The sequence below is a fragment of the Coptis chinensis genome, chromosome 5 (genome assembly GCF_015680905.1).
Source record: "Coptis chinensis isolate HL-2020 chromosome 5, ASM1568090v1, whole genome shotgun sequence".
Taxonomy (NCBI): domain Eukaryota; kingdom Viridiplantae; phylum Streptophyta; class Magnoliopsida; order Ranunculales; family Ranunculaceae; genus Coptis; species Coptis chinensis.
The window spans coordinates 86508455-86522995 of NC_141460.1; the positions used below are offsets into that span (position 1 = coordinate 86508455).

Sequence of the window (14541 nt, forward strand, 5' to 3'; positions counted from 1 at the left end):
TCGAGTTGGAGATTTCTTACTTCTTGCTGAGGAACAGTCCCATACGAGCTTCCTAACGACCACATTTGTGAAGCGTGACACACCTCAGTATTTGGAGCTCCCCTTGCGAATCGGTGCTATGCATGGCGATGAAGAATGTGGACAAATTCTTCCTTCAAAAGCACAACACACCTGCACAAAGACTACACAACACAACACACATACCAATTACCAGTGACCTACTGACCATATGTACTTGTAATATAGATTAACCAAAGTCGCAACTAACCAAAGTCATATGTATCAAGATTACTTACTGATAAAGTGGTCCTAGTCCTCTACAACCCTCAAATGGCTCAATTAAAACTAAGAACAGAAGATACTTTCTCATTAGTTGCTAATATCTACTAAAATATTTAAAAGGAAAGAACATGCACTTACCTGAGAAATAATTAATTGGATGATGACATTGACCCATAGGCCCATGGGGGAGGAGGTGGGTTTAAGGCATTTGCAACTGTCTTGGCCGCCAGTGGACGTTGTCGAACAAAAGGACTTGCGGAATCTTTTGAAGCAAAAAAGGAAAACAATTGCCTTATGTTTTCGTGAACCTTCAAGTTCTGCATAGATACAAGTATCACAAAGGTCGAGCTTATACAGGTACTACAAAAAATAAAAACCAGAAAACAGTAAAGATGCTGATGAAAGGGAAAGGAAATCCAATAACACTTCACGTACCTCTATCTGCAAAATGCAAGCCACATAGCCAAATGCATACTGCAAGGAAGTCGCTTAGACATTCCCAAAGCAATTTATACTATGCTTAAGTACAAGATACACAAGGACAGATTGAGGTAACAAGAGGAACAATCTAAAGTAACAATAAGATAACCAGTTAAAGGTATTTGTGAATTGTGAAATTGCTTAAAAAAATAGTGAAGTTCCTTAATTAGTTTCAGTTAAACTAAACAGGTGAAGTGATTTACTTTTACAGCCAAAAGCCTTTATGTTAATACCAATGATTAACAAAAACACTAATACCACATGCTAAGACACAAATCTACCAACTTAGATTTTAAACTACATAACCTTAAGTCCAAAGAAAATACTTTATATAGTCTAATCCTAAGCAATTACAATATTGGCTAACAATGAGCACAGGTGGGCTTCTACATGCCAAAATCAATTATAAGTGGGGCCATTTCTAGTCAAATGTAATAGAGGCGCAAAAGGTATAAAGACGAAAATGACAAGTAATAGGTTATCATCCTAGGCAAAGTTGATATGCCAGTAGATTTTATTTCACTGAGCTACTATATCCATATAAAAATTTACTATGCAAAGCGAAAGCTTTATGCAAAACAATACTAGTATCAAAGATAATTAAACCATTGATTAAATCTTGCTTCTAAATTTGTGCTGAAATGATTAATCAAAGACCTTGGGGAGACAATTTATTAACCCTTAATAAAATCCCCATTATTGTGACATTTTATCAAACACTTTATATATCGACAATAAACCGAAAACACAGATATAAGCTGCTACTTGGTCGTTGTTGTCTGCTTCGAGACACATCATCCAACCAACATACTCGTTCAATCAAACAGTTTAAGGCAAGCAACTCAGAGTACATATAATCAAACTTGCAGATTGGTATAGCTAAAATAAATCACTAGAAAGCAATAAGGAAGGACCCTAATTAAGTATCCAACCCTATTTAATTTAACTGCTAAGAAGACTCATGAGGTTTCCTCAAAAGAACAAATAAGCATGAATTTTGAGGTAAAATTCAGAAATTTAATAGATAGACTTTATAATCACAATTAAAAAAAAAAACAAATATGAATTTAGAAACGAGAAACCCAGAATAGCTTGCCTTGGCGGAAGAGAATTTGAGATAGAAATCGAGTTCGAGATATAAGGCTTAACCGATTCAATTCCTTTCTGATTCACTTTGAAGCTCCAGTTGAGAGGTAAATTAAATTAGTGGGATTCAAGCCTCTGCTTTCGTCTCTCCAGAACCACTTCAATCGACGATTGAAAGATGCTCAACACAATTAAATTAAAATGGTTTCTAAAAAGAATAGTAGAAGTTGGAGAAATGGAGAGTGAATAGCGCAAGGCGGTTCTGAGAGAGTGAGGTTTTTTGGTGTAAAACTTCAAAAGCCACGGTAGCTAATTATTTTGCCCAAAATAAAAAAAGTTATAAATCACTGTTTGAGGGAAACAGTGGGGTTATGTAGTTTAAAATACATAAATAATTGGAACGGTGGCTTATGGCAAATTAGACCCCACAGTTTACACGAAACAGTGGTGTAAACTAATAAACAAATAACAAACAAAATTTCGACCGTGGTATAACTATATTAGCCACTATTTTTGGTAGAATAGTGGTATAAAACTTCTTCCTTACCGTGGTAAATGTGTTATTCTGTAGTAGTGCAAATCAAACGTCGTGGTTCCACTGCCTTCCACCTATGTTCCCAAGAACACACCCACGTTGCAAATATGTGTTAGCAAAATGAAATTTCCTGGTATGAGTAGACTAATGACATAAAAACAATGTCATACTTTAATAATCCAAACAATCACTTTATATTTTCCAGTAACTTAATCATTCTCAGCTTGGAAGACAGGTAGTTCCGTCATTTCAACCGGCATAGTTTCTTCCCAAACAAGACTTCCATTCTATTAACTCATTATAATAACCCATCTTAATTGCTTAATAATTGAATTAAATCTCACCGATATCTACTTCGGTATAAGGGTAGGACAGCGTCCCTGCACAAAAGATTATTAAGTCCTATCCTCCTGCAAACGGAAGTTAGAAATTTTATATAACATAGGTAGATATCCTATAGGTATTCAAATGTAAACCCAAGCACACTTGCACAATCATATTAATTTATCTTATTAATTAATCGATTACTTTTCTTATACACCCACCATTTAGTACCTATTATCTTAGTTCCTCTCTAAGGCAGTCCAAACAATCTGGTCATTCATGCACATTCAATGAATACCCATTTATAACACTAACGGGACATTTATGGCACATTCAATAAATGCCCACATAGCATATAACATCATCAGTCATAAAATCTCATTTCCAAAACTTGAGGCGTGGAGAGATTCAAAGAGGGGTGTGATAAATTTGTTTAGCATTATTGAACTTTATTACATATATTATTTCAGAGAACGGAGGAGTATCTTGTTTCTTGTATTTTTGGTTTACGCGTTATTAATTATATGGATGTTTAAGTGTCATAATGTTGTATATTATAAAAGACTGAAATATCACATAGTAGTTAATACACGTACACACGTATATATAGAAAAGTCTTAGCCTAAAGCCAAACACGCTAGTAGCCCTAAACCTGTCATAATAGACCTAATCTTAGTCAAGTCAAAGGTCAAATTGGATCAACTGGTCAAAGTCAACCCTGGTCAAGGGTCAACAACAGTCAATCAGTTTTAAACTCCTCTAACCCAAAAGCCCAAAGACTAAGGCCTAAAATCTAAAACTTAAACCCAACATGAAATTTAAAGTAACTTAAACCCACAAGTATGTTTCGGCCCACAAGTCCACAAAACACTTAAGCCCACAAAATAACTTAAGTCCACAATCTAAACAAAACACTCAAGCCCACAACAAAAATTAGAAACCGGCCCAACAAACAAACTACTGTTCAGGCCCAAGCCCAACCGAAATAGAATTAGAATTGGTGAGACTGGGAGCACCGGATCCAAATCTCGGTCATCCCCTCCACCACCAGCTCACATTTTCCGGCCACCTCTCCTCCTTTCCTCATCATATCGGTTTTGCTCCTGAGGAAAAACCATACAACATTAACAAAAGGTAAAACTAAAACCCTTAACTCCATCCACTCCCTCTAAACTAGATCTGGAAATTTTTGACCTCCATTAAAGCTTGTTCAAAGCTTCAACCACACACTCTCCAGCACCCAAACAACCATCAACAACCCATAACCCACCAACAATTTACAATCAAAACCAAAAAGAGTTCAAACTAAAACCATCAGGATGATTTCCTTCATTTGGCTTGATGACGCCATTAAAGACTTCTACAAGCTTTGCCAGCGCCTTCCCCTCACTCTACATCACTCAATCAATCCTCAATAATCAACATCAAACCCACAGTATCACATCACAACAAAATTCAACCAAAACAATTCATTCAAACAAAACAACACAGTGCGATTTGGTTCTTTTGGCGAAAGCGCGTAGCAAATACATAAGTCGACCACTTTGTTTACAGCAACCATAATCGATTTATTACCCTCGTTTTATCACTAGATATGGACAAGTTTTTCGGAGACAGACGTTCTTCAAACGATAGTCATGTACACGCAATTAACACTAAATTACCTACAGTACTGAATAAAGCAGCATGTGAACAGTATGAACAGTAAAAATCATATATTTCATTTTCCTTGTATCATAAAGTCTACAGTAAACAAGAAATAAAAAAAACGTAAAATATCTACTCGCTGTTTGTAAACCGAACACCTAGATTTTCCCAAAAGACTGACGTCGGCTGTCGCGCGAAGAAGACGGTCTTCCTCATTCGAAACCTTTCTTTTTACTCTTACACAGCAACCCTTCACTGATGTTACTCTCATTTCCATTTTTTCTTTTCTTTTATGGGTAAAAACTCTCTATGTTTTTAAAAACTCCGTAAACTCCTTTTTGTTTTCAAACTCCCCTAAAAACAAGGAATGAAAGTTATCTCTTAACCCTAATAGGTTTCCTATCCTTACTAATATATATCCTATCTTTTGTTTTATTTATTATCTATTATTATTATTAGGAAAAATAAAAGATTAAAACACGGGGTGTTATAGTCATCTTCTTTGATACAGCAGATGGCTATAAGATAACACCAATGAAGCCATGATTGGAAAGGTACATTTTTGCTCATAATATATTTGTACTTCATTTCTATGACATTGAACTATTTTGGGAGTGCTTCCCATTACTTTTTTGTTGTTTCATCAGTAAATACAATCATTATCTATTCAAAGCTATTGTAGGTTAGCTAAGCATGTTTGCATTACTTTAGCTATTTAATGTTTGTTCATAGATTCGTCAATTCAATTTGGGCTAACTTTGATTCTTAATGTTATATGTGTATATACTATATACTATGATGATCTGTTTGTTTCCTTCCTGATTAATTTTCTTTTGGCCATGACATCTTTTAAGCCTACACCGTGATCGACCCAAGTACATCCTCTACGAACGGTCCGACCTCTACCCAAGTACATATTATGACGCTTGTTTTTTATCTATCTTGACGGCTTTGCTAAAAACCGTCAAGATAGGTGTTTTAGTAATATTTTTATGACGGCTATTGCAACATTATGTCGTGTATGACACAAGCGTCAAGAAAATATAATAAATTTATGACGGCTGTTATAACATTATGTCGTGTATGACACAAGCGTCAAGAAAATATAATAAATTTATGACGGCTGTTGCAATATTATGTCGTGTATGACATAAGCGTCAAGAAATATAATAAATTTATGACGAATGTTGCAATATTATGTCGTGTATGAGACAAACGTTAAGAAAATATAATACTTTTATGACGGCTGTTGCAACATTATGTCGTATATAACACAAGCGTCAAGAAAGTATAATGGCGTTTCTAAAACAGTCAAATTAGCAATAGAATAAATTGTGAACCTTCTAAAAAAAATTTGGGCACCAGCTGGGTTGGAACATTTTGCTTTCACTTAAACCGTTAACAACTTAACAAATAAAAATGGCATTCAATTAAGGTATATATGGTAGCCGTTAGGTAGATTCCACTTATTTAGACTCCAATCTCACTCCAAATCCATACCGTTAGATTCTATTAGCATTTACGGTTACATTATTATTTCCACGCCTTCTACAAATCCTAAAAGGGTATTTTCGGTAGATAGATTCGGTTGAGAAAATTAAAACTTACGAGACAGAGAAAAACCCAAAACCTTTCTTCTCCAATGACCAGACCCTTCTCCATCCTCCCTCAACGTTGCACAGTGAGTCTATGGTTACCTATTGAACCGAAGTTCTCTATCCTTCTTATCTCATCTGAAAAAATCATTTTTTAATGTTTTATTATTTTATTATTATTATTATTATTATTTTCATCAAATATGATGGTTCAATTGATGGCATAATCCTTCTTATTACCTTTGCATTAGGCACTAATTTTCCACAAAATAAAGATGACTATTTTCACAAACCCCCCATTTTCACCTGCATTGGGAATGCTCTAAGTAATAGAAATATCAAATCACTTTATGAGTGGTGTTAAAACTAGATGAAGCTAATCACTTTGAAAGTGATTTCCCCATATTTCTAATTAGCCCAATTACCTTTAAAAAAAGTTCAAAACTGAACTTAATATCGAAAAGAAAACTGAAAATTTAAAATGAAAACCTTTAAACTGCCTACGAAATTTTCAGCGAAATATTTATTTCTCCAGAAGCACGTTAGGTCAAGGAGGAAAAAATATACCTCCAGCTCAAGCCGATTCAGGTAGGTATGCTACACTCTCTCAACTCTTCTTCCCTCTCCCAATTCTATCTCACGTTACATTTCAATTTCACTTTTCTTTTTTGGTGTAATGTATTTTGGTGAAAAAGCACAATCTTTTTCGGTGAATTTTGGTGGAGTACGGGAAAGAACAACAAAAACAGGTTTGTCTCTCTCATTGTCTCCCTTTCAAATATAGGATTAAACCACGATTTTTCTATTTTACTATTGTATTATGATTTTTTAGTTTTGTTGTTTGAGTTATCACATTTTTCATATTCTTAAATTGGGTATTTAGGGTCTGTCTCATATCGAATAAGAAGGGTGGGGTATTTTGGTTGTCAAAATGTACTGTGTTGAATCTGATCTCCCCTTAGCTTAATAAAAAAAGATATTTCATCTTTGTTTTTTGAAATGGTTATTTTCAAAAAGATGCTAATATCATGTTTGTGAGATGCCCGAAGCGAAATGTGGTCTTAGTTAACAAAACTATTACGGGCTTAACTCGAAATGGGTATTTGCAAATCGTTAATGGTTTAAGATTGTTTGTTTCGAAGGGTTTTGACCATATTATGTTACTTTATTTATTGGTTAGTTGTTGGGAGGGTTTGGACCAAATTATTTCCCTTGTTCTTTTTTATCTGTAATTTATAGAACTTAATTGTCGTTGATAAAGTGACAACAAATATAATGTTGATTGCATGTACATCAACGTCCCCAATGCATGGTTAAATCCGATGGAGTTAATTCTAGGTGCATTGTTTCTGCTACTATAGTTGGGTTGCATCTAACTTACCATTATGTGTTTATAGTTCTTGTAAGAACAAAGTTTCACAAAGTTCAATTTTAAATTTTCATTTGGTTCACATGTGAAATAAATGTGTTTGATCTATATCATATCTTGTTTTTCATCTTCTGATTTCTTGTGCTACTAAACTTCTTTGTGACTATCTCGTTTGCTGCCATGTTATGTTTTAAGTTAAATTTTAATCTCAATTAAATTAGAAATTGGACCGTTTGTAGCTATATGATTCTAATTGGGCTCAATTGTTTATCTGAAGATCTTGTGGTTTTATAGCTCATATTATCTCTTAAGTTTTCTATTTGATGTTTTGATACTGAAGTCTTTGGGATTATTGAGTTGGCTTGCACATGATACTGTAGGTATATATCTAGAGTTAGTGGTCATAGTTTTTTCTAGTTTTGGCTCGCATAGTTCTAGAGTCTAGATTCAAGGATTGTGTGGTGTGCACATGAACTAATTGGGATCAAGTATTGAATGGTACTAGGCATTAGCAAGCAATTAATGTCTAATCTATCTTTTGCTAAAGGAGGAGAGGAGAATGACACTTAGAAGTATGCTCTGATGGTACACAAGAATCAGACATGGTAATGTTTCAATTGTGACTTCTCATTATTGTTTAGATTTTCTCAAGTTAGCTTTAAACTTTTGTTTTTACTGTCTTCTCTTAGGGATTATGTTTTAGGTTTTCTATTCTCATTGAAGCTCAGACCAAGGGATGTTATTAAAAGACTGAATATAAGCTTGTTTTGTGTGGCCCCTTGCTTTCTTGTCAAAGCAATTGCATCTTGAAGCTAGCCTAATGAAATAAGTCAACAATGTTGAGGCTGTTTTTCAAGCTTTAAATAAGGTACCTGTCTAATTATCTATAATATGTTCTATATCCTTCCCTAATGGCCGGTCATTGCATGTTATACATCTCGCTTGTATCTTTGTATATAGTATGGACTAGCTCTAAATAAGTGTTGTCCCTAATTAGATGAACTTTAGTTTTTTTTTAATCATGCTAGATGTGTGTTATACAAGATGGGGTGTCCAATAGTAAGCTTTTTATTGTTCGGTGTTAACAACATTGGTGTAAAGTGAATTGGCAAAGTAGGGACTGCTCTTGCACTAGGTGATGGACTGATTTTTTATTCATGTTGGTGGGCATTCGAGGCATTTTCGATGGCATTTCAATGAGTTGTGATTTTTTCGTTTTGCAAATAGCTCTGACCAACTAAAGATTATCTGTCTTTTCTTTTCTTTAATAAGTTATCTTGAATTTTAGTTTAAGCAATAAAATTTTATGATAAATGGTTCCAATCTTTGCACAGCTGGAACTACAGGGTTGAGCTTAAAGACAATTCGAGTTTAGATCGGTATATGCAGTTCCTTGGCTAATATTTAATTTGTTGATGATGGAGTTTATTAGAATGACTTTTAGTTTGGTTGAATGTGCTATCAAATAAATGTATCTAGCATTTTTCAGTGATGTTGGATAAATGATAAATTGATGTAAGGAATAAGTGTTTCCGAATGGTTTGAAAATACATGGGTTGAAGTTATTGTGGATGTTTTAATTTTATTTTTGAGAATTTTATAGCTGTTTTATTGGCGAAATAAGTTTACAGATTAGGAATTGAATTACAGGTTATTAGGTAGGAATTGAATTACAGGTTATTATGCAGTATTTTTTACAGAAAAGATATAATAAAAATATATATAATATAAATTAAAAAAAAAAAAAAAAAAATAGATGACGGTTGTAGAAGAACTGTCACAGTGTAAACTATTTGTTGACGTATTTTTCTTCCATAAAATGACGGTTTTGTAGTAGTTGATAGGCATTTCATGACGGTTCTACAATAATCAATGGGCATTTCATGACAGTTCAACAGTAGTCAATGGGCATTTCATGACGGTTCCACATTAGTCAATTGGCATTTCATGATGGTTCTGACGTGAACTGTTAGAAAATATTGTTAATTTCTTGACGGTTCTAACTATAATTAATGACGGTTATATATGAGGTGTCATAATAAAACTTACCTACTATGACATTTTAAAGACTAATATATGTCATAATGGGAGGACCTTCTAAGACATCTTTCTATGAACCGTCATAAATTTAATGACGGTTTTGGTTGACTTTTTATGACACCCTCAGTAATGACGGCTAGATTTTCAATTAGAAAGTGTCATGATATGTATTTCATGACAGCTAAAAATTGTCATAAAACGCCCTTTTTTTAGTAGTCCATCTTCTCTTATTTTTCCAATAGCTATTCGAAGGAACCTAATAGCTATTCAACTCGGCAAAGTATATACCCAACCCACTAATGAAATATATATACAATAAAATATATAGGGAGATAACTTGAGGAAATAGACAAAACTAAGTTCTTTTATAATTGTTTCTCTTAAGTCATTTTTTTTATAAGAGTTGAACCATGTATTCAAAATCATGTAAGTTTTAACTCACCTTAAAGTTTATCTCATAATTGACTGCCCGATACTTATTTTATGTGTATTTGGCGTGAACATTATTATTATTATTTTAATTTTTCATTAGCATAAACTGAAGGAATGATGCTGCTATGCTTTCTTACATTTCTTGGTTTCAATTTGAGGAATACTACTACTTCTTATCCCAAATCTATCAATTCTCATGGATCTCGAAATGTTTGGGATCAAGTGTTATGTGTGTTACTTGCACTTTTTGTTTGTTTGGTCGCATACTTCTTTTGGTGATCCTTGAGAGTTGAGACGTAAGGATGTCATGGTTGTTTTTAATAGTTCTTCATTTAAAATTTTTTGCTGCAGTTTTTTTTTTTTTTTAAATTTAGTTTTTCGAATCTTGACAAAGACTACTCAGTCGCAGCGGAACCTTTCTATTTTGCCCCTGGCAACCAAATTTTATATTACTTGATAACATCTATTGCAATATCATATTGCAATTGAAATTAATATATGGTATAATGTTTCACTGAATATGGATAGCATATGCCATCAATCCAGAAATGAATAATAACGTATAATGATCAAATGTCAATTTTATCTGTTTTCATACCAAAATAAAAAAAAAAAAAAAAAAAAAAAAAAAAAAAAAAAAGATTTCAATTTACCTAACTGTATTTGAATTGTTTGCTCTTAAATTCAGTAAGAATTATGTGCAGCGAGTGATTAGGTTTCTGTGGAGAGCTATATGTATATGGAGTTTAAGCTCTTATAAAAACAGGTAATATGTAACAGTTCAACAATTACTCCATGAGAACTTCTCAATGAAACAGGTAATATTTAGATTTTTTTTTTCGCTAATCAATATTTAGATAATAATCACATATTATATGAAGTTTATGGACCATTGTCTTGTCTAATAGAAATGTTGACCGTATATATGATAAATATGTTGTTGTTGGTAACACTTGAAGTTGCAATGCTAAAGTTCAAATATAAGACACATATGTTTTTAAGCTTGCCGCATTAGGTTACTTCCTTAGTATGTTTTATTGCTCTAAAAGTTATAATCAGATATCATCTCAACATTGTTCTTTTTTCTTCTCTTTGGAGGATTTGTTAAGGACAACACAATTAGTTATCACTTACTCAAATTGTCTAAACAATTATTTATTTATTTGTTGTTTATTTATTTATTTTTATTTGTCATGTTGTTATAATTTTCTCTGAAATTTGTCGTTATTGTATCTCATCACCAAGTCAAAGTTTATAAGGTACTTAAGTAGCTACTACTTAACTATGCACTTCTTTATCAGATTTTTGTTTCCTTCACTTGGTATATTTTAATGATCCACTGCCAATTTAGTTTCATACCTATATTTTTAACGAACTGAAATTTATCATTACATATGACAATGCCACATTTCATACTTTCATTTTTATGCTCTTTCCTACCTATTGATTTTTTTTGCATTTGCACTGATTGTAAGGTTGTGGATATAATTAATCGCTTCCACCTTATCTCTTGCTTAAACCCACTGGATATGTCTATAGAGAACAGGTGAAAAGACATGCAAGAGTAGTTGTAGTGGCCAAATTTTTTGCAACGAGGAAGTGGGACTATGCAGGTGTTTTTGCGGATTTTCAGGTCTTGATCTCTTCTCCTTATATTGATTTTTAGGTGGTTGTAATAGCATTTGCAAGTATGATGTAACTTCAAATTTCACATATGAACCTGTGGGAGGAGTGGGAGATTCCAATTTCAAATGATATAGAGATTATGAGTCGTCTTTGTCATGTCTTTAAGACGTTTTCCAATATTCATGTAGTGTAAACTCTTGGACAACTACAATTTATTGAAAGCTTATGTATAGTTTTGGGTAATCTCAATTGTTGTTGGTGGTTGGTAGTCAAATAGTGATTGTATTACTTTTTTAACTGACCTTATTAAACATGTGTTACTGAAAATTAGTTGAATTGTAATGCTCTGAATTAACATGCACATTTTTACATTGTAGCAATGTTACTATCATGTTTATCTCACTTTTTTTTTTAAAAAAAATAAAAAAAATAAAGCTAGGGTTAGGCAGACCCTCACTTGTATTAAAATCAATAACTGCTTACATAGACGTGTCCACTGGCTTCCTCTTTTAAATAGGCTTATAAAACTATATCTAGAGGAGGCCCAAATGAACGGTACAAGTGCTATATTTCTGCGCTAGAAACTTGATCTGTAAGGACTTTAGATGAATCCAAAGTATAACAGATCCTGAGAATCTAGGTGTTCTTTCTCCAGGGTTGATCCGTGTCATGCTTGCTGCCGAAACCACTGAAAGTAGCCTCCTGTGAGTGAATCTCAGCAGTAGCCCGAGTCCATTATGTTTCAAGGGATGTGGCCATGGATTATTGGATAAAACCGACATATCCAGGCCCAAAGACTGCTAAAGCCCAAGACTGTGTTGCTTCAAGCCCAACATGATTCAGGCGTATGGAATTGGATCTGGATCTGGGCGACCCGAACCATCACCTTCTCTACTCGCCTGCAACCATCTCCTTCGTTGGTTTCAGCCCCATCACAAATCTTTGATCTTTCCAAATTGAGAAGCCAATACCAATTTCACATTCAAAAAAGCCTTTGTAGCCTCCAAACAAATATTCAAGATCTAGGTTTTGAACTCTGGCTCAGTATCAGATCTGCAACATTTGCTTATGTTAAAAGCAGCATAAAACCAAAACTCGACCTCAACTCCTCTCTCCAAAACCCAAACTCAACAATAAAACCAAAGTTCATCGGCAAGAGATAAATATCAATCCCAAACGATCAACAGTAGTCGCCCATAGAGAATACGGATGTATAACAACACAACCACTACCAGTGATCTCCTCGTTTGTTTCCATCCAAGCACAACGTGAATCAAGTCCCAAACTTTGCAAGTTCTCCCACTAGATCCAAGCTCTACTCAATTCCAACCTCCAAGGACAACCACGATAATGGATCAATGCATTGTCACAACGCGAACTCAGTATGGCTTCGATGGATCAAGAGGAATCAAACCTAGCTTTCAACCCGCGGGCAAAGACTAACATTACCTTGACAAACATAAAACTTTCCCATACAAACCAGTTCAAGCAACCCTCAGAAGAAGATGAGAAGAAGAAGAGAAGAAGAAGAAGAATTGGGTTTAGAAAAAGATGACTTCCGGCGATGGTGCCTTAAGAGGCAGCCGCCGCCGGTGATTGACTGATAATAGGGTTTTGCCTTCAAGAGTTTAAAATTTGGGGAGATTGAATTGTTTTCACCCAATATAATATTTCATGAGGGAAAGCTCTATGTGTGGGCAAGTCTGTTTTTAAAGAGATCAGTAACTCAATTGTGTGTAGCGGGGTTCGAACCCTAGACCTATGGTATCATCACCCAAAGGTTTTACTAACTAAGCTAGAAGGCACTTACAAAAGGTTTCCAACGAAAGGGTATTTATCTCACTTCATACTCTAGCTAATTCATATTAATTATGTTGCAGGCCATGAATTGTTACTAAGACATGGAGACAACATACCAGATTCTACCGCTTTTGTATTGATTTTTTGTAGTGTTTTTTTGTAATTTGAATGTATTGCTCTTTAACTATCAGTTGTATCTTACATAAAATTTAATAATTTTAATATTTACATTTTAGCACCTTAATTTTTTTTACCTGAGTTGTTTTTGTGTACATCTCCTAGTATAATATGTTTGTTTACTTATTTATATATGCAACTTAAACACGTTTAAAATAGATCATAGCAAATTAATTTTAGAATGCATGTTTTTTTGGGTGTATAGTGCCATAAGCTTCTTTTGCCCTTGACGTGGTTCGCACGTGCACTTATGATAGTCTTTATATACATACTATAGCTCTACCATCTTCAATTAAGGAAGTATTTCTAGAATGTCCACGTGTCATGGCTAATTAAGAAAAAGTAGGAGATAAAATAGGAAACAAATATTTATATTTATCTTTAGATATATATTATAGTTATACCCTCGCCAATCTATTTTTTGGAGCACTCGCAGAGACTCTAGGTTTTTCTAAACTCTATTAGTAATTATAAAAAAGTAGGATATAAAAAAGGAAACAATTCCATAGAGTTTCACAGAGTCTCTAACTTTTCCTAAACATTATAGCTAATTATGAAAAAACAATCATATCTAGAGTTTCACAGAGTCTCTAACTTTTCCTACACAATATAGCTAATTACGAAAAAAATAGAAGACAAAACACTAAATTGTTAAAAATAATAGTTTCCACCGAAAACAATTTTCCTAAAACCCTTTCAATTTGATGTGTCATCTACTGTGGGATTTAGACATTTATTCATAGTTATGGATTCCAAAATTCACAATTCCGACCACAATAATTACGACATATTCCAATTCCTTAGATATATATTATAGTTATACTCTCACCAATCTATTTTTTGGAGCACTCGCAGAGACTCCAGTTTTTTCTAAACTACATTACTAATTATAAAAAAGTATGATATAAATAAGAAAACAATCCCATCTAGAGTTTCACAGAGTCTAACTTTTCATAAACACTATATCTAATTACGAAAAAATAATCTCATTTAGAGTTTCACAGAGTCTCCACCTTTTCCTAAACAATATAGCTAATTACGAAAAAAAATATGAGACAAAAAACTAAATTGCTAAAAACAATAGTTTCCACCGAAAATGATTTTCCTAAAACCCTTTCGATTTGATGCGTCATCCACTGTGGGATTTA

The 14541-nt window shown here is 33.6% G+C and overlaps 1 long non-coding RNA gene across 2 annotated transcripts; it reads left to right on the forward strand.

The window, feature by feature from the left end:
- The first annotated feature begins 6357 nt into the window (after positions 1 to 6357).
- LOC147499665 (uncharacterized) lies at positions 6358 to 8901 on the forward strand. Of its 2 annotated transcripts, XR_015194499.1 has the most exons (5): positions 6358 to 6541; positions 6645 to 6698; positions 7866 to 7923; positions 8008 to 8186; positions 8653 to 8901. It is a non-coding gene; the product is annotated as an uncharacterized LOC147499665 (long non-coding RNA). The 2 variants fall into 2 exon arrangements; XR_015194498.1 differs by having other exon boundaries at positions 6364 to 6698.
- Positions 8902 to 14541: the final 5640 nt, after the last annotated feature.